The 22475-nt window shown below is 32.3% G+C and overlaps 1 protein-coding gene across 1 annotated transcript in view; it reads right to left on the reverse strand.

The window, feature by feature from the left end:
• Snoo (Sno oncogene) overlaps positions 1-22475 on the reverse strand; it is a 63360-nt gene that overhangs the window by 35327 nt on the left and 5558 nt on the right. The window lies entirely within an intron of this gene.

The raw sequence follows: 22475 nt of genomic DNA on the forward strand, positions 1-22475 counted from the left end.
ATTTTGTTTTCAAAGTCTTTATACTTAGTAGGGTAGTCTATAACTAAAAATCTTTTCAAAATAAAATTAAAAATATAAAAAATTAACAATTTTTTTTACTCTTTAAATCATCAAATTTTGTTTGTTTTTAGAAGCTAGGTTTTTTATAATAATTTTTTACTTGAGACATAATTTCGGCTATTTTTTTAAAAGTTGCAAAATATTTAGACACATGAATTTACTGGGGCTCTAAGACAGTTTTCCCTTTATCACAATCATCTTCATCAATACTTTTATCACGATTTTCTAAAAAAAAATTCACTCACTCATCGATATCACTAGTTTACAAAAAAAAATTATTACCAAGAGATAATTTAAACTTATTTTGTTTTCTGTTTACGCGCTGGTAACTAAAATATATGTCATATTTGTCTATTACATCTAGTTTTTTAACATATTCACTAACAGTTTTGAAATTTAATTTTTGTTGTCTAGTTTGCCATTCGTTATTTCTGTGATAAACCAACTGTTAAACATTTTATTTGCTTTAAAATATCGTCAAGTAAATGTAGATTAAACCCAAACAACTTCTGTTTTGTTTGTGGTGAAATTATTCTAATAAAACCTGGGCAACTTAAGCGATCAAATGGTAAAGGTTTTATCCACATTTAAAGTCTTATAAAAAGAGGTATATCAAGGTTTTTGGGATAAAAATCTATTAACCGATTACTGCTGGTTACAATAAAAGAAACTAACACTAATCAGTACAAAAAAAGAAATAATCGGTCATTTTTTAATTTTTCAAAAGTTTTAAATCAATTTTTTATAGTGTTTTTGGCATTCTTATTCACGTGATTAACAAATTGTTAAATATTTTAATTGCTTTAAAATATCATTAGGTGAATGTAAATTAAGCCCAAACAACTTTTGAAATTTTTTTAAATTCTCCTAACAAAGCATCCCAGGCTTAGGCGATGGACATGGTGAATCTTTTTATCAAGATTTAAAGTCTTATGAAGAGATGTACTATGGTTTTTGAAATAAAAATATGTTATTCTGTTACCACTAGTCTACAATGAGTTACACTGACATTGATAGTACAACAGAAGAAGCAGACTGTAACATTTTTGATGTTGCAAAAATTCTCAAATACTGATACTTCATAATGAATGTTTAAAAAACTTCACGTTCTATTTTTTTTCGAATTCAGTATCAGACTTAAGGTTTATTATTCTACCGATACACATTCGTTTCATTTCTTGGTAAAAAACCTTGTAAATTAGTGATTTAATTCTGGATTTTGAGTATAGAAGTTTTTATCATTTTTGTAAGGTCCTTGAAACAATTGTTCGTTTTTTACACCACCACTCTTTCGGTCTGTCCGTTGTAAGAAGTAAATTTATATGAAATCATGGTAATTGGGGATTTTTTTTGGCCGTGTCCGTTAAACAGAAAGTCCGTTATAGAGAGGTTTTCTTACATTATTTTCTAATGCTGTTGTTACGTTTCTACAAAAATCTATTGTGTGTTTTTATGATTTTTGTAAGGTCCTTGAAACAATTGTTCGTTTTTTGCACCACCACTCTTTCGGTCAGTCCGTTGTAAGAAGTAAATTTATATGAAATCATGGTAATTGAGGATTATTTTGGCCGTGTCCGTTAAACAGAAAGTCCGTTCTCGAGAGGTTTTCTTACATTATTTTCTAATGCTGTTGTTACGTTTCTACAAAAATCTATTGTGTCCGTGTCGGATATTCGGAGGTGTCAATTAAGGGAGGTTTTTTGAAATTTTTGGTTTTACCGTTTAAGCCAAAAAAAAATCGTTTAAAACTGGCTAAAAGCAAGTCATAAAAGGGACAGTTTGCCAGAAGCAAATATTTTGCGTGCAATTTTTTAAGGTGTTCTTCCCGATCGAAAAACATCCATTCCGCTTTTTACGGCCATAATATACATGCATGCGAATGATCAAGGATGTGGAATTTATTTGCGTTCCGATCCAGCGAAGGGGATGTTGGCTAATAAACCATGCATAAGGGTAACGACATAAATCGAGGAAAATTCGATAATTCCGTCCTTGAGCGTTGCTCCTCAAACTTAATGTGACCAAACAATTTGAATTGTTTCTTTCCCAAAAAAATGAGAGGCGGTATTGATTAAAAGTTCCTCAGTTCGCACTGCCCATGTCTGAGCGGTTACGCAACTATCCAAGTGGATTCTTGTTGGGTTTGAAAAAACAACGATGTCGCAGATAATGGATGGATGACTTGGATTCAAATGTTATGTCACAAGCCCACCCAACAAAAATTATGCAATCGCTGGAGACTTTTTGGAAAATTTAATGAGGGTGTCCAATGGCAGTTTCTTATGTAACTCTCTGAGACAGGTTTGGTTGGTGGTCTCTTATTTTGCTCCTCCACGAGATCAATATTTTGGGCTGGGTGAGTAATTGATTTTCATTTCTTTCGCGTTTCCGAAGACGCCATCAATAAAATGCCAACAAGATTAAATACTAACATCATTTTAGCTGTTAAATATAATCAAGACGAGCTTTTGGAATTTGTGTGTGTGCGATCAAAGAATTAATTTAACTTGGAAGTGAAGTGAAATTTTAACAATGAAATGCGGTAAAATTCATAAAAATAAACATATTCCTAGTAAGAATATATCTGTGATTTATAATTAAATTATAATAAATACGTATTGTACTCCAAGTTAGTAATTTACTTTTTTATCATTCAAACTGACATAAGTGATGTAACAACAAATTACTAAATGTAAAAAATAAGGAACAACCAAATTTAGAAGTTTCTCACCTTTTTGTTTGAATAATATACAAGCTAAAGCATATAAGACTACGAAACTAACGAATTTTGAATACAACCAATAAGGTTATAAGGAGCAATGATAAATAACTTGATTCATAAATTAGATCTAAAGCTATGTTTTTCTGGATTATTCAAATTTTTTGAAACAATTTTTCCTATGGTTTTTTTTTTGAATTTGCACCTTCCACTCCGCAAAATTGGTAAGTTTGTAATTTTTAAATATATTGAATTGCATTTGGTTATGTGAGAAAGAAATGTTTAATCATATTGGTAGATTCACAATTGAAAAAAAAATCAAAAACTCCAAAATATGAGGAAACGTTTGGAGAAATTCAATTAAGCAAGAACTCATTTTTTCTAAACATGCCTCAGTTTTTTCTTGACTAGATAAAGAACAATTATTCAATTTTATAGAAAACGGTATTAAGATCGCTATAGCTTACTCGTACGTTTAAAAGCAGTGTTCAAGTTATTTTGATTTTATTGACAATGTAGGAAACCCTAGCTGTTTTTGCACGTACAAATATTTATTCTCATTGAATAAAGAAAGAATAAGTTGTGTTCAAAATTTTGATTTACTTTCCGTAAATACAAAATGAATTCATGATTCATTCAGGTTTGAATTTATTTCTTTCCATGATAACTTCTCCGAAAGGAGCGTTGCTAATTTTTCAATGTCAACAAAATTTTAATAGAACACGTAAAGATAATGTTAAGAAATCGATACAGAATTAAATTCTCTTTAATTTAGTGAAATAAAAATTGGGGTATTTCATTTGGAAACACTTAATTATGGGTACTGAAAGACCTTCAAACATATCTTTATTATTTAAAAATGAAAACAATCAATTTTTGGCAACTTAGATCACTCACATTTTTTATATGCAAAATGATCATTATATGGTGTCGACAAAAAATTCGACAAGTTGTTTTTATTCATCTTTGACAAATACGAGACTAATTGTTACTATAGGCACCTCTTAATCAAGAGCAGGTAATGTTACATCCGGTGCTCCACAAGGCACAATTTTAGGACCACTTCTATTTTTAATTTACAAGTCAGAGGTATTAGAATCCGTAAATTATGTAGATAAATATTCATGATTTTCCAGACCATACACAGCTATATTGTCAATTTGATCCGAATTTTGTAGTAAATAATTTTTGCAATAAATGAAAAAAAAGTCTACAATTTTTTTTCAACTTTCTTTTGTTTTTTGTTATTTCTTGTTTTTTCTGTTGTTATTCTTAAGTAGTTTTTCTAATTTTTATTTTTGGCAAAGTACAATTTTTGCACATTTAATTTAATTTAGTATGTTTTGTGTTTATTTATCTAGTAATTTTAATTAATAGGGGTTAAGTTTGAATACAACAATTGCTACTAGACTTCGCCTCCCGAGATGCCCATACCACAGTTGAAATAAAGACGGTTTATTATTATTATTATTATTTTCTTAAAAAACGAAACAAGGCCCATTACCCACTACTATTAATTTTTTATTATTTTCCTCCTCATGCCACAAAAACGCACCTAATTTCGTGTCGTACCAACCCTCCTCCAACCGCAACAACCCTCGAAAAAAGACAATTAACTTAATCCATCCGTTTTTGTTTATTAGACTTTTGGCCGCCCCCCGCGATGTGTGTCTGTCTGGTCGTCGCCACCGCCGCCGCCGTCGCCGCCGCGGCACATTCCTCTTTCATTTTCCCTGACATACCTTACACAAGCAACATTCTGACCTAGCAACCGACGACGACGTCGATTATTGATCGTCGCTTCCCGGTCAGGCCGGAGACGCCACCGACGGTCGTCGCGACGCTCCCATCCATACCCGCCGCCCCCACGCACTGCGCCGCGCGTTAGGCGGCGGCGGCGGGTGTGTGCGTGTCGCCCGATTGTGATTTACCGGAGGCGGTTCTTTTCCTACCCCGCCGCCGCCAACGCGCTTTATCATCGTCATCAGCAGAGGCGGCGGCGTTTGTGCCACAAACTTGACCTTTCTTTATGCGGTGATTATGTACAAGAAATAATTAAATATTTTATTTAATACACTAAGTTAATAATAATGTTTAATGCACGAACGAGCGATAGCGAATGAGTGCCTCCAATAGTTGAAAATAATGTATTTTCAGTATTAAGATTTTTCCATAATTTTGCCGCTCACTGTATGCAGAAGCAACTATTAAAATGTTACAGGAGATGCAAGTGTCTTCTCGAAATGTATTCATTAATTTGGGGTTTCGCTATTTATAAACGGATTGGTTTAAATGTTTGTGCTTTATTTACTAATACTCCATTCAATTAGCACCAGACAAGAATTTTAAACACTTCGATCTTAGCTTGAAAGTTAACGGAAGATAAGATAATGATCAAAATAAAACAGACAAGAATGCAAATAACGTGACGAGAAGAGTATATTAGGGAAAAAAACGCAATAAAAGTTATGAGGTTTATGAGAAAAATATGCAACAAGAACATTAAATGGCGAAAACTAATTAATTAAAAAAAAGATATTTATTTCTTTCTAACAAACACTTCTAACAATTTTAGGACAATGATATGTATACAAGCTTAAATTTTTATCTAATTTTAACTCACCCAGAGCATGAATATGCAAAAAACTTTTATCCAAATACCTGCGTAATTAAATTAAAAATATGAATAATGAATTAGAGAAAAACAAAGCTCTGTTTTAAGTTAATGCAGAACTATGTTGTGAAAACGGTATAAACACTATGTAAAGGAATCGTTGTTAAAAATAAACCAACTCATAAAACAATTACTGATAAATCCACTATTGGCACAATAAAGACATACATAATTTTAGCTTATCTTATTTATTTTCAACATCCAACACGTTTTCCAAAAATAACTAATTCGATTTTTAATTATTTGCTTATTTAAAGCTGTTATTATTTAACTAAAAACAATATATCCAATAATATTCCGAGTTCCCAAAGCTCCATACATACAGGCTGATTCAGTGTAAACGACGAAATCAATCTAAATGTGTTCGTTTTAAATCAGAAAGTTCATCTTCGACCTGTTTAAAGGATGAACATTATTTTTGACAACTCAATTTTTTTTAAATTTGTATTCATTATGAAAAACACCATTTATACTTTAGGGAATGGTTTAGTAAAAATTTAAAGGTAGATAGAGAATGGCAAATCGATTAGGCAAAATTTATGTAAATCAAAAATCCATAGTTCTCCCAAAAAATCGTTCCGAAATTAAAGTCCCAAACTTTGAGAACCGCTGAACTAGTATTATAAAAATTAGGGTAAATTTTAATATTATTGACTAAACAGCAGAGGTGAATAACTTCTTGGTCCACTACGTTCTTCTTCTATTTCAATTTGTTTTGTTATTAAATTTTACGAAAAAAAAAATTTAATTTTTTTGCCAAGACCGGGATTCGAACCTCTCACACAATTGAACACGTTAAACGCAATTTTGAAAATAATTCAAAACGCCCACGCGCCACCATCTCTATTTTGTTTAATTAAAAAACTAACTGCTAGTAAACTACCATAAGACACTTAATAAAAATTTCTGAAGAAAGTACGCACTTGTTGGAAAAATTATATAAGGGTTTTTAACTCGTCTGATCATGACAAACTTACAAACGAAATATTGCTAAGTCATTTCCTAACACCCTGCATATATTTTTTCATCAGATTCACATAAATTAATTGTTTATTTGTTTTAGTTAATTACGCTTGTCCGAGAATATCAGATACAATAACTAGTACGGATTATAAAAATTCTACTGTGCAATTCCCTCTGTTAGCTTAAATTTTCATATTCTCTTTCATCTTGACTCTATCTCGGAGGTGTCGCCTAAATAATACATGAATAATCAAAGTGTGTAAACAAACACATGAAAGTTACTTCCTCAAAAGAAACACCCCTCTCTTAATGTAAAGTCTCTCTCTTTGAGGCATTACAAGATTTTTTTGTAATTTTTTTTATTTTACTTTTGTTTTTTTTTTGTTTCTTTTTATTGTTTCGTCTCATTTGCAACATTCTTGAGTCCTCTTATTGCTAATTGCTTTCAGATTACCGCAAAAACATGATAAATTTCGTTTTACCGTTTCTCTGGCACATAAAACAAACCGAAAGAATTTCCCCAAGACCTACACTTCACCGTTTTATCGCACACTCTCAACTAGAGAATATTCCCCTCGAGACGAGTCTGCCATTACCGAACTCCTGATAACTGATTATGACAAAAGAAGAGGAAAATAAGCTCATGGCATCGCAATCTCTCCGATAATAATAGTAATAATGTGAAAATATGGACCGGCTCCATTAGCTCCAACACATGAGTTTTCCGCATCGATGGTGATAATTAGAATTGTGAAAAGAATGCAAATGAAATGTAAATTCGAACTAAAAATATGAGAGCAGAGTTAGGCGTGTGGGAGGGTTTATGTCTAGAAAAATTAATTAACTGAAATCGAAAATGTTACAAGCAAAATAAGTTATATGCTAATCCATACAACCGCATAAATTGCGACATGCAGTTATGTTATTTATCAAATACAAACAACTTATCACGAATTATTTCAATGAACACGGTCTATTTATACTTCGTAGTGAAAACACCGAATACGCTAAATTGAAAATATTATCACTTCTCAACAGTATGTTGAATGAAAGTGTGCACCATACCTCCTAATTATGTAAAAACTTCGTGTTAAAAATATATTTGTTTATTAGCAGTTTTTTTCCAGTGATGATGGAGTTTTCTGAACTTTGAAAATGCTAGGTAAACAACCTCTCACCGTTTTGTGTACTTAGTTTTTTCGTATTTTTTAGCCCACACAACTTCGTTTTTAAAAACTAAGTTAGACACTAATATAAATTAAACACACTGCCACTTTTTATCAAGAGCAGATGTTGCTTGTGTGGTTTGTGGGAGTAGGAAAATAGTTGTGAAAGATCGAGGTCCAGAACTAGTCACTTTTCGGAAACTAGACTAGGTTTTGTTAAAAAAAAACGCGACTCTACGTAATTTATTACATTGCCAATATTTGTCGAGACAAAAATCGCATAAAAACATCACTTTTATTATTTACGTGACATATCCCCTGCATTGATGAATAAATTTTATTTATGTAGAACGCAAGGATAATGTATTACAACTGCATAAGCGGTGTTTACAACCATAAACGTCACACTTAAAATTCATTTATTTTTAGTTATCTTTACTGGCATTCCTTTGAGTCTTGTAATTAATTGTCCGAAAAAAATTCTTCCATTTTGAACACGATTTTCATAATAAATTCATTACAAGGTGCCAAAGTTGATGAAACCTCGATTTTGTAAAATTATACCTATGAGGGTAAAATTGTTTCACATTTCAAACAATTTTTTCGCCGGCTTCATCAGAAAATTAAACTTTCCAGCCTCCAAACATACCACCAAAGTACATTATTTTTGAAAAAATCACATGTACACCACTGGAGGAAAGCCTTTTCTCTCCCTTAAATGATTTCTTCACAACTAATTCATTTTTGGAAGAGAATACATGTCATTTTTCTCTTGGTATGCAAACAGCTAGACTAATAGAGGAACTACTTACGGATACTAATATTATTCAATTATTAAAATAAAGTTAATTAAAATTTTTGTATTATAAGAATTATTGTAATACTCGTATGTATAAGATTTTCCTGGAAGCGTATACTTGTTGCACTCTCGCTTGGTTCCTTTGTGCTTCAAACGATGCTCATATAATTTACTTTTTACTTTGTGACTTCTTTTTCTATGGAAAAGCAACATTTTCAACAAACACCTTCAAAAAAAATTCATGGGAAACCCTGTCCAATAGCAAAATCCTCCTTTATCAGTTCATAGTTTCATAAAAAAATTTGGAAAGTTTCTTCAAAGGAGGTCCAAGCTAAAAGATGTGGGTCTCTTCAGTTTCTTAGAAGTTGCAATGCTTTTAGAAACAAAATCAAATAAGCTTAAAAGCTCTACATCACTTAAAAAGTTAGTCTTTTGTCAAATTAAAAAGAAAAAATGCTTTCAGAAAGAAAATCTAACTTGAGAAATTCTGTACAACTGTCGTATTTATAAAAAAAATGTTGACCTATTGCATTACTTTTTGAACCCAATAGTAAAACTTAAGGTCAAAATTTTTATAGAACCTCTTAGGTTCTGCTCAAGGAAAATATTTTCTAGATGGTGACACTTCCAGTTATACCGGAAGTAGCTATCAACTTCCTTATTTTAAATGGAAAGCTATATTTTTTAATGCAAAAATCGGTAACTCTACCACTTTTGGAAATATTTTTTAAATCATTTGAAAGAGGAGACTTAGATTTTTCCTTTGGTGTTTACAAATTCCTAAAAAAGAATAATTGATCCTAATGTTTAAGGTTACGTTTTCAGAACTTTAAGCACCCTTAACTCAATTTTTTCAAACGAAATGCTACAAGTTTTATTTCATTAAATTGTAGAGAATTTTATTTTGCATTGATCTGTGATCTGTCATTTTGTTTAATAGTTTTTAAGTTACAAAAACTTTTTGTTGGGATTGAGAAATTCATTAGCCATAGGCCTTTTCCCATAGGTTGCCATGGAAACAAGAAAAAATGTGTAAAATTAAAGTTTCTTATACCAGCATTTAATATTTATTTTGTTTTCACGAAAAGGATAACACAATTTTTAACAGAGTTTGTCGTTTCTTTAATCAGAAATACTTTTATTGCAAATTATGCAAAAATAGCTGCGCTTAGTAAGAAATTTTCAACAATGTCAAAAAACCAACATAACTTGAAATTTTTCACATAGGTATAGGGAATGTTAATACAAATCGATGCAGAAAAAAATTCTCCTCCCTCTAGTAAGATAAAAATTGAGACATCCCATTTGAAAAAAAAAAAAGTTATGGGTACTTCAAGGTGTCCAAATTTAACCTTAAAATTTTTGGGTTTATTAACTTCTTTCACTATTTTGAACAAACTAAAGAACAGATAAGGGCTTTCTCTTAATTCTCCAAATATGATTTCGAAATCTCTAAAACTAAAAGAGTTACCGATTTTTTAAGTGACAGGTACAAATCCAAAAAATTTTAAAAAAACTTAAATATCTCAAAAACGGTTAAACTTAAGCATAGGGAAGGCTGATGAAAACGGCTTTAAAATAACTCAACCAATCCAAAAACAGTGAAAAACATAGTTCTCCATTTAAAATAAGTAAGTTGATAAAGACTTCCGGTATAACCGGAAATATGGCCATCTTGAAAATATTTTCATTGGGCAGAGCTCAACTATTAAATATTTCGAATAAAATATAAAAATGCAACACTGCAACTGTGTTAAATAGGTAAAAAAAAACTGTTTTTAACTTAATTTTAACGAAAAAAAAATTAAAAATGTAAACAAATGCATGCATAGAACAATAGTGGGTAAACAAACATTAACAATTTTAAAAAGTGTAGAGCTTCCTACAAGGCTTTCAATATTCATTAGACTAAGTTTGAGTTAAGTATAAATTACAACTATCACGTGTTTTCCTTTTCATTTGTGGTTAGCTATAAAAGTTTATTAGATCCAAATGTGTTCGTCTATAAACTCCAGCCTCCTCGCACGACGCATCCCAAGAACCACAACAGCTCCGGTTACAATTTTTCAAATATGCATCCAACCCGCGTCATCTGTTTATCGTTACCGTCCGCATGTGACAAAAACCAAACCGAAGGAAGCGCGAAGAAATCTCGCAGCCAAACAAAGACGTTCTTAAAAACGCTAATTTCCATCCAGTCCAGTTCTAATGCACGTGTCAGAGCAAAAACTCCCTCGGTCCTTCCTCGGAATCGCAAGCTTGGAGGCCATTCACACCGGGACTCCTACGCCCCTCCCCGCGAGGGGTTGTTACCAGCAAGAGGCAGACTTCTTGCAGACGAACGAACTTGAGATCGACGGTCGTCGACCCCGAAACAACTTGCTCTCGGTTATAACCGAACGAACGCTTATATTCGCGAAAAACTGCACCAGATACCGGTTTTATTTATAGAAATCGTGTTTCATAGGTATTCTCCTCCTCACAAAAATAGAACCTGCTGGATGGACATCGGTTTTGTTTTCGGAGCACTCCGCCAACATGTGTTACTTGTCTCGTTTATATATAAATAAGTTTCTTTGTGCTTGCTCTGTGTGATAGGCAGCGACGCAGTTCCAAAGACTTGGGTTCGATTTTTTCGAACACGGCTTCGAACAGGTTGTCATGGGGCCGCCTCCACGTGCCCCTTATTTTAGAGTCGTGACGAAGGCGCGCTGCTTGCTCCACCTATGTACAGTTAACATTGTTGATTAAGAGCGGTAACCTTTTGTTTTGCTTCGAATCGAAAAAAAGGGTCCTTACGCAGAATTTCTCTTGCTTTCTGTGATAAATACAACTGCCATCAAATCTTGAAAATGAAATTCAAGTTTTAGGGTATTTATTTCTTTAATTTTCAGAGAATTTGGTCATAGTTTCGACTACAACAAAATTTTTAATTTTTTGTAAGCTATTTTTGTAAATATACGCTATTCCTATGAACAACAGATAGTACAGTTCTTTAATTTTCCTGCACAAGAAAGTATCTATCATTGTGATCTCACTGACATGTAGAGCTCGAGACATTTGGTTTGACGTGTGTTGAAGTGACATTATCAGGAAGACGTTGAAGTCTCATGTTCAAGAAAACTTAAAATTGTAGTAACTTCTAGCAGGTTAATAATGATTTGACATTAAAACATTAAGTTAATGTGATTTCTGAGACTTCTTGTCGTAAAAACCATTGAAACTCATTGAAACTTAGCCTCAGGTGCGGTAACAACAAAGAAAACAACTTTAGTCCCAAACTCCTCTTTAAATTTGTTAAAAAGTTATAAAACAATCTTGCTATGGGTCTAGATCCAATTTGTATTGAAAATATGGGGGTTTTACTCAATTAAGTAGCACCTGTGGCATGCGTTTTTGTTTTTTTATTGATCGACACTTTATCGGAGTTATCCACTGATGCTTCAGCCAAAAACACGCTTCATAGAAACATGTTTTTATTACTTCAATATTTTTAATTTAACATCCCAACACCTTGCATAAGCTTTTAATTTGAAAGATCATTAATAAGACAGTGCCGCCACTTTCAATAATAAGGTAGAAACAGTGAGAGAGTACCAACACAATTTTGGTAGAAACGTAAAAAACCCTGTTTATTAAATTCTACTGTCTATAGAAAGAGGGTTTATATATATATGGGTAAAAAAGGGTTAGACAATAAATTGTATTACCGATTATAAATTAAATCTTGTTGCTAACGAATATTTGTTCATAAGTGGTTTGTAAGTAATATATTCGTCTTTAAATTTATAAATACTATATAAATAGGTGTACTAAATAAATACATAGTATAAATATATTATATAAATACTATATATTATTATAAATAATATATAATGGATTTTTTTATTACTATACATAGCCCAAAATATCCATTTTAAAAAATGTATAAGTTTTATAGGGTGGGCAGTCAAGATAAACATTAATAGCTAAAAAGGGTCCACCAAAAGCAAAAAACTTGTTACTTGTTTAATTGTTAATTTAAGAAGAATGAGTGACCTGTTTTATAGGTATTTTACTCTCATTATACACAATGGGCTATATTTCATTTTATATGAACTACATAATTTGCGGCCTAGATATTGTTAGAAGCTTTACTTTTTTAGGAAACTGTGAAGGAATAAACAGCTTCTTACTTCATATTCTCGTTCTAGTTAATCGATTAATTACAATAAATTTTACCAGAAACATAATTAGGCTTACTGAAAATGTAAAGCAAATTTCTGGCTCTTTTTTAAAATAAGCCATGCTCTTCTAATAAAATTGTAAGTTCTATAATAAGTTCAGTTAAGTTTTGCCACTTTGTATCACTTCTCAATTTCTTTAAAAAAATGTAAGGCATGTAACTAGCAAGAAAGTCAAAGCCAAAGAACTCTGCACTGCATCTCAGCTTCTAAAAAAACTAATGATTTATACACAGAAAATCTAAAATAAAGAGACGTATAAAACAATTAATGCTTCAAGAAAGAAAATCTGAGCTGAGACACTATGAACAACTTTTTAGTTCCTTTAAAAATGTAAGACAATTAGGAAAAAGTGTAAGCTGAGAGATTATGTATTACTTCTAAGTGTTTTACTTCTACCTACAAAGCTGTTAGACTAGTTAGTATCTATCACCACAGTTTCACAGTTTCACACAAAAAGTCTACGAAGCTCTAAGCTGAGAGACGTATCACTGTTCAGTTTCTTAGAAAAAATTGATATACTTCTAGAAAGGAAATCTGGGCTGAGAACCTCCTCAATCACTTATTAGTTTCTTAATAAAAATTTGTATGATTCCTAGGATAATATCTAAGTACTACAAGACATATAGCATTTTAAATATTCCTTTATTGGGATGTGAAGGGTATTGTGTAGAAACCCCCAAAATCTGATTACATCTGTTTTGTTAGCTTTGAACTTTACATATGAAACACTATCTATGCTTTTAAATTTAAACTCGACGAGGTAAAAAAACTCGCAGACGACCAAAAATTGTGCTAATTGACTTTATTTACTTACTGTTGCAACTGTAAATATAAGCCTATATTGGCAATGTTTGATGGATAAACGTGCTTAAACAGCACTTGATTTTTTTGAAAATGCCGAAAATTATTATCAAAACTTTGAGACTAATTCTTTCAGAAGCATCGAAAGTGTCTTTGTTAATTTGAGTACACATCGTTTGCTACAGATCGTTACCTTTCCCGATTCGGATCTAGATCTTAATCTTATGTCAGCATTCGTTGGAAGTTGTCTTGGTGCAGAAACATCAGACGTTCTTATTGTCTTATCCACAAATAAACTGTTCGGCATTGTTTCGGCAAGTGCCCTCGCTTTTGGGCCCATCATTTGCATATAACACGAACGTGTTCGCCTGTATAATCACAACGGAATTCACAAAATATTCTGTTACAAATTCACGGTGCGAGCCGGAATCGTGTCGTAATAACACCTCCATTGTGAAGAAAAAAAAGTGTAATGGAGCCACCACGACGGGTAGCGAAAGGACCACCGGTTCATTATTATTCGATATCCGTTGGTAATTCCTCGAAGGATTTGGTACAGTATCTCGTCTGAAGAGCGGACCTGGCGTCTCTCTGCTCTCTTGCCACCAGACTCGTTTGGCGAGGTTCAAGGCCATCGACGAAGATACCGCCGCGTCCTTTGGCGTTCTCTCATCACGACCACGCAATTATCTCGAGATTTCTTACAGCGAAATGGGGGCCAAGACTTTTGTCGCCGACCTGATGCAAGAATTCATCATACCGGGGCGACCAACAAGTCCAACCAAATAACATTTGTATTTCTTCACTTGAAGAATACTAGATCAGTTTCTAATTGTTTTACAATGTTGCCTTTCTTTGGCTTAGAAATTCTAAATGCAAAACCCTGGAAAAAAGTATAAGCTACGAGGAGAATCAATCACTCTTTAGTTCTTACAAAAAAAAAAACTTGGACGAGTTCTAACTAGAAACAGAAATCACGTAAAAAATGCAAGGTTTATATAAAAAAAGCTTAAGCTATGAGACTTTCTACCACTTCTCAGTTTCTATAAAGAGTTGTACGGATTCAAACTAAAAAAAGAACCTAAGCTGAGAAGCCCAGTACTTATCACTTATCAGTTTCTGTTTTCATTTGTAAGGTTTCTAACTAGAAAGTCTAAGCTAAAAAACTGTAACATTTCTCTGCAGTTTCTAAAAAAAATAGAGAGCTTATACAGAGTGGTCCACGAGTAATAATGAGACCTTGCTGAGTTTGTAATTGAATTTAGTGAAACTTTTGTCCTAAAATGTTCTCATTAATGGAGATTGTTTGAAAAATGCTTCGTAGGCTGCACATTTATACACGTATAATATCAAAATAAAGAGGCTCTGAGTGATACAGTTTTCAAACACGTTGAAAATAAACGGCGGAAAAAATGGCCTCCAATTAAAAGAAATAAAAGAAGAGTAGCTACATCAGCTGGAAATGAAGCTACAGTTGTTGCAGTTATTACAGAAAGTCTAAGCTGTAAGACATTTCATTTTAAGAAAGAAAAAATACTTCTTAGATTAAAAAAATGGAATGTTTCACACTGAAAGTAAGCCGAGAGACGTATAAGATTACAGTTTCCATAAAAAAATGCTTCTAGAAAACAAATCTAGGTTGAGAAATTCTATCAATTGTAAGACTCCTAGGAAAAAGTCCAAACTGAGAGATTCTTTTAGGTCTCCTATAAAAAGCCTTAAGCTGTAAGACTATCATTTCTCAGTTTCTTAAAAAATTGTAAGGCGTCTAACTAGAAAAAAAGTCTAAGCTGCAAACCTCTGCATCTCTTTCCAATTTCTAAAAGAAACTGAAAGATTTCTGCACAGAAAGTCTAAGGTGTGAGACGTTGTGTCACTGTTTAATTTCTCAAAAAAACTGCATTTTTCTAGAAAAAGAATCTAAACTGAGCAGCTTTGTATCACTTCTGTTTTAAAAAATGTACGGGTTGTAAATATAAAAATGTCTAAGCTAAAAAACTTTGCATAACTTATCAGTTTCTAAAAAAACTGATATGTTTCTTAAAAGAAAATCTAAACTGAAAATCTGTGTACAACTTTTTAGTTTCTTAGGACGAAAGTGTAAGTCTCCTAGAAAAAATCTACGCTGACAGATTTGTCTGATTTATTTTAAGAAAAGACTTACGCTGCAAGACTGCATCATTTCTCAGTTTCTGTAAAAAGAGTTGTAAAGACTAATTTGAAAGAAAATCTAAGCTGACTAGCTCTTTGTATCACTTGTCAGCTTCTAAAAAAACTAAAAATGTTTCAACAGGTGAGAGACTACAGTTAAAAAAAAAATTAAATGCTTCTAGAAAAAAATATAAGCTGAGAAACTCTATATAACTTGTTAGTTTCTTAAAAAACTGTAAAACTCCTACAAAAAAAACAAGCTAAGAAATTTACTTCTAGATGTAAAAAAGCTTCTAAAATATGCATAAGCTACAAGATTCTTCTCAGTTTATGTACAAATAGTTGTATGGATTCTAGTTAGGAAGAAAATCTAAGCTGAGCAGTTCCTATCTCTTATCACAACATTGCAATGCTTCTAGAAAAAAAATCGAAGCTGAGAAAGCTGAGCACTCTTAGCTTCTCAAAAAATTATGTAAGATTCCAAGGAAATGTCTAAGGCGAGAGATTATGTATTATTTCCAACATTCTAAGTTCGCAATGCTTTTACAGAAAATGTTCTAAGCTTTGTTAAATTAGTACACAAATGGAATAATATAATAATACATAGCTGTAATATACAAAAAAATCAAAAAACCTAATTTTATTGGTTTGACACTAAAATACTTTACTTAATTTATCACAGAATTTATCTTAATAATATTTGTTCCCTGCAGCATATTTCAATAAAATAGTAAACAAAATATTGTTGTTACAATTACATAAATTGGAAAATAATACAAGCAAAGAGGGAAGAAAGTAAGTGTTAGGAAAAACTAAAATAAAAATCCTTTAAAGTTGCCAAAAACTAGAAATAGAAGCAGATAGTCAGATGAATGGTTTATACCTGGAACATATTCGAGATTCATTTGCTATGAGTAAACCTAGTTGAAAACAAAATCAAAGTTTCCCATAATTTCCAATTTTAATTGATTCCCTTATCACGAATCGATATTGCAACCATCACTATCGAAACATGAGTGTTTTTCGTTATTATACTACGTTTTAGAATCGTTATCGCTTGTTTGTCAAGAAAACCATTTCGAATTTTACGAATTAAACCCTCACTTTCAACCATTGCACAATAACCTTGACAAACACAAAAATAGTTCAGGACAATAGCCAAAAAAATCGGCGGTTTTGAGACTGTTTGGTGCCTCGCGACAAACAACAAATTCGATTAGTTGTAATTGAAATTCCCTCCTGAAGATACACACATGTTAATCAAAAAGGGAAATGCGGCGCAAACTTTAGTCATTTGGAACAACAGATCAAAGCAATGATTGAATTTTCTCTGAAGTCCCGGAAATACTTGCAAAACTTGGCATTCCTTCAGATTTTCCACGAAAACCTTGAAATTTTCGCGGGGTACATCTTGATTTCAACGACGAATAATAACGGAGTAAACTTTCACGTTCTTGTGGGTTATTAAAAATTCATTCAGGACGAATGCCTCGATTCGGGGAAGACCAAAACAAACCGATAAGAGCTCTTCTCTAATTATGCGAAGATGGCTTCGAGCCAAATCGCTGTTGGACATGTTGGCAATTCTTGAGGGATTCGATTCTCGAATAAAATAATTTTTTGGTGGAAATTGAGGGCAAGTATTTCGATGCGATGCTCCCTTGATGACCCACATTGTAATCGTTCCAGTTCGAAAATCACAAGACGAAAAACGACTCGATTAATTCCTCGTTAGGAGCGGTGACATTGTGCACAAGATTTTCACTTGCGAAACCGACGCGTGATGGCGTTTATGGAGGCCGAGCCGTTTAACATTCTAAATTATGAACGTGGGGCTCTTTTCCCCCTTTTTTTTTTTGACGTATGTCGCGACGTCTTTGTTCCGACTCGTTGTTATTGAGCGGCGCGAAGATAAAAATAATCTAGTCGCGGCTTTCTGTACGAAAGTGTAAAAAAGTTATATCTTTAGGTATCTCTGTCGGAATGTGGAAAGTGTGGTGTGGGCCAGACAAGGACGAGAGACTTATCTCCGAATAAATTCGAGCGTTGTGCAGGCGCCACATTATTTATACGGTTGCGGCCATTACTTGTTGATTTCGACGATTTGTTACATCGATGACGATTTTACGTTTCACTCATCGAAGAGACAGTAAGAGATCCAAGGGTCATTATTATAGTCGAAATGTGATTGTGTGGATGGTAACAGTTCGAAAGTGGACAGAGACTCCTAACTTTTACCACACTTAAATCATGTTCAAGAAATAAATACAATTTCCATTTCCCAGATCACAAATGTGTTAAAATGATTTTTTTAAATAATGTAACCTACTTGTGCTATAATAGTCGAACCATAAAAATAAAATGGACTGTTTTTTTTCGTGTGAATCAGCTTATTAATCGCATTATAAAAAACTAGTCATTTTTATAGCCTTCCGCAGACACTTTTTTCTATGAAGGTAAATCCAACAACACAGACATGACCGAAAAATTTGCATTTTTATATTACAAGCATTTAAACAATTTCTCACTTTTTTCTTGCACATTCATTGTTTATGAGCAGCAGTGGACGCTTAAATACAAGGATGCGACACGACGTAGAAATAAAACGGCCCCGTTTCGTTAGTTCAATTCGCGTCACCCAGATGGCGCAGTTGCTCCAACCAATACATTAAAAACGTAATGCAAAAAAGATTCCAAAGGTACAAGTATGTCGCAGTCACAATTTTGATTACATTTCAATATAAAGAACATCATTTTATTAAAGATCTAAGGAATTCAAAAAACTTTGTGGCATTGAAATTAACTAACACCAGTTTCCGTTAAAAATTTATTGTTCAAATTTGCACAATTATTCAACAATGAATGAAAAGTTAGGAATTATTTGCGATTATAAAAATTTAACCACAAGTTATAAACTAACAAATTTTCCAAAATGGAATACTTTGATTTCTATTCAGTAATTGGTTAAAAAACAAGTTTTCATTTTTGTCCGTTTTAGCTTTATTTTCTTATTTTTATTTTGTACTTTATGTTGTGTTTGAATTGTTATCAAAATTCTCCCAATTAAAAATCGCATTTATTATCTAAAAAAACAGAAAAACCTTGTTAGAAATAAAGTAAAGCAGACATCACACTATAATTCAAAGACCTTTAATAACAAAACTTATAGTACTCATTCTTTTCATGTCAATCATAGATAAGTAAAAGTTAAAAAAAAAACTTAGTAACAATAATTGCGTTTTGATGTAAAAAAGCACTCTATTACTTCTCACTTTAGCAAAAAACAATGTAAAGCTTTTAACTAGAAAAATTTGTATCACTTCTCAGTTTCTTAGAAATATATTACACAACACTCTCCAGTTTCTTAAAAAAAACTAGAAACAAGATGGAGCAGTGAAACTATCAGTTGTGAGTTTCTGTTAAAACACTTGTAATGATTCTAATAACTAGAAGGGAAATCTAAGCTAAGACTGTAACGGTAGCAAGTTTCATAAAACTTACTGGAAGTTGAAACATGGACGCTGTATAGTTTCAATTTGTTTCATTTTTTTAAATTGAAATGCTTTTAAAACCGTGCATCACTTGATTTCTAAAAGAATCCAAAGAATTCTAACTAGAGAAAAAGTCTAAGCTGATTAGTTCTGAATGTCTTAAAACAAAAATCGGAAGGTTTCTAAACAGAAAATCCAAGTAAAAAACGTCTCACTCTTCAGTTTCTTAAACATGTGAAGCTTAATCTACGAGACTATTCACTATTCAGTTTCTGTAAGAAGAGTTGAAAGAATTCGAACTACGTATAAAGAAATTTTAAGTTGAAAAGCTCTGTATCACTTCTAAGTATTCTAAAACAAATACTGAAAGACTTCTAAACAGAAAAGTCTACCACTTCTCAGTTGCTGTAAAAAGACTTGTAATGGTTCTAAATAGAAAGAAAATCTAAGCTGAAAAACTATATCGGTTCCCAGTTCCTTAAAATTAACTGGAAGAAAGCACCATTCTGAACTATGAACACTTCTGAATTTCTTAAAACAAAAATGAGACGATTTCTACCAAGAAATCCAAACTCTATCACTTCTTAGTTTCTTAAAAATAATGTAAAACTTAGAAAAACTATACCTAGAAAGAAATTCTAAGCTTTATTTTGCACATACCACTTTTACTAGAAAGGAAGTCTACGTTGAAAAATTCTTTACCACTTCCCAGTCTACTCAAACAAAAACTGGAAGGTTTCAACACAGAAAGTCTAATCTGAGAGACGTTGTATCACTTTTATTTAAATTAAGCAGAGACAAAATTAGACTAGGATTCAAAAGCCTTGACAACTAAACTTGTTCTTGACTTCATCGTTTTCTTAAAATGTAGGTGTCATGTCAATAACAAAAAGTTAACAATTGTGTTATTATCCCTTGATAAAAAAACTTTACCGTTAGTGTAATTTTAGAAATAATTCCGGATTCTGTAGTTACAAAATCAATTACCTCACAATTGTCCAAGACAGTTAGATACTCCGGTATTTATTACCAAAAAAGGCACAGTGCACTTAAAATTATTACTCATTGTAATATACTGACTCCAGGTTAAAGGTATAAAAGGTTAGGGCACACTCTTGCAAAAAAGCATTTTGATCACACCAAAGCATCTAACAGTATTAAACCTGTATCTCGAAAACAATATTTCTTGAAAATCCGTATTTCCTGGTGTGCAGCAAGTCACGATTCTGTACATCGTAAAATTAAAACGGCAATTTAATCAGTTTTTTTACTCAATATGCTTCAGTAACCTTCAAATTAGTGCTTTCCATTAACATATTTAAAAATTTACGCCTGTGATTAATTGTGATCTTCACCGAAAATTCGTCGGCGTTCCTTCGCGTCCTTGCATTTGCAAACTTTTTTTGCATAAATTGAAATTCGTTATAGTTAAATATTTTTCGTGTCGGTTCGCGAACCTTGAAACGTCACGTCGCTATGCGATTTCAGTGTATAGTACAACCAGAAACGTAAAAGTAACAGCGTAACCTGCTGAGTTCGTAATTTGGTTTGACCCATAAAAACCGCCTCGAAGGTTATTATAATGTGCGAGAAACGGCGATTTCCAGCTACCGTCTCTCTTCATGCAAATGGTCATCATCATCATGGCGCCTGCGATATTTACACAATAATCTCATCTTGAACTCACGCACCGTGGATACGCTTTTTTATGATAGCCCCAGGACACCATCGACTATCGCCCATTCGCTTAAATTAAGTATTATTCTGGGACGGAGATGTTTACGAGCTCGAAAAAAATTCTTCTGGTACCGTGCCATTTCTGTCAACTTTGATTTCCGACCTTTATGGCGAGGTCTTCGTTGCGTGCTGTTTGCATACGACTGTGCAATTCCTTCAGATTACATGTTACGAGAGTTACGGCCTTCCTACCCCAAGGTCGTTCAGCCGACTCAATCCATCTCCAATATTTTCAAAAAATCAATCAAATCCACCGTCCAGCTATTAAACTTGCCGCATAATGACAATTTTAATTACCTCCATAATTAAAAGAAACCAACAAAAATCGGATCCAACATTCGAGTTGAGTTTTTGCCAACTATTTAAATCATCTCGATAATTCACTCCAAAATTAAAATTTGAAACACATGTAAGCATAAATATAAATAAAGTTTACCTGTGTGTGTGTTATACAACTCGCTAGAGATTTTAACATATTTTCTGGTATGAATGATTCGAGGGTATTTTAATATTCTGTGTGACCCCGAGGTCGTTATCCCGACTAAGTTTACAAACGTGTGGGTCTTTGTCCCACTCTAAAATGAAATTAATGAAAAGAAAAAAGCAATACGGAATGACTAGTTATGAAATCACGCGTCGCCAATGACTCAAGATCAAAGAACATTGCCAACTAAATGATGGAAATAGCGCAAAATTCGAAAAATCGAATAACAGATGTTTTCGTGAACATGTGTCCATTAGAAATAAACCAACAAAAGCTTCTAACAACGATAGTTGACTAGTTAATCCTCTCATTTTTATTAAGAAAGTTTAACTAAATAAGCTTTAGCTTATTTAAAAATAATGATTTGTGTCATATGTTTTAGCTAAATTTTGAAAATAATTTTTGCTTTAGTAAGTAATTTAAAACTGTGGATGTTATAAAAAAATACACGTTCACAACCTTTATTTATAATTCACATGTAAAAAAATAAATTAGAGAGAAGACACGACAAGATAAATGGTCGGCCAGAAAAAAATATATCAAATGCTAAATATCATAATTTTCTTCTGCCAAATTTCCTTTAAAAATAAATATAAAAAATAAAACGTAAAAATAAAAATAAAAACACTGAAACGTATAGGCCTGCGCAAGGATTTATTTTTTAGTCGCTGTTACTTTTTAATAATGCTTTTATTTAAAAGTTTTACAAAGAATTGTTTTGATTAAACAAAGATAGGTATTATTTAAAAGTTTCATAAGGAAATATTTACAGAAACAATACTTTTGATTAAACAAGAATATTTATACCTATTAGAAAAACGATGAGTAAAGCTTCCTCATAAAGCTAAAACAACATTATTTGAGTTAATCCAAAAATTAAGTTGCAAACTCATAAAATAAATGTTTGGCGATCATGAAATGATTTTTACTATTGCAGAGTTTTTATCAATTTCATTATTTATTAACTGACATTTAGGGGATCACAAAATCCCCTCCGAAACAGAAACTATTTTCATGAAACCATCGTTTGTACGAGGCTAAAAGATTAATAACTTTTAATATCTAATAGTAAATGACCAATCCTCGTGATTTGGTAAGAATAGGTATGTTTAGGTTTTTCTTATCTAATCCTCTTTTATGTTCAAATCTTAATTTATCCCAATTTTAAAACAAAAAACTCAATAGACAGTAGACATACCAAAAT

The sequence above is a fragment of the Tribolium castaneum genome, chromosome 6 (genome assembly GCF_031307605.1).
Source record: "Tribolium castaneum strain GA2 chromosome 6, icTriCast1.1, whole genome shotgun sequence".
Lineage (NCBI taxonomy): Eukaryota > Metazoa > Arthropoda > Insecta > Coleoptera > Tenebrionidae > Tribolium > Tribolium castaneum.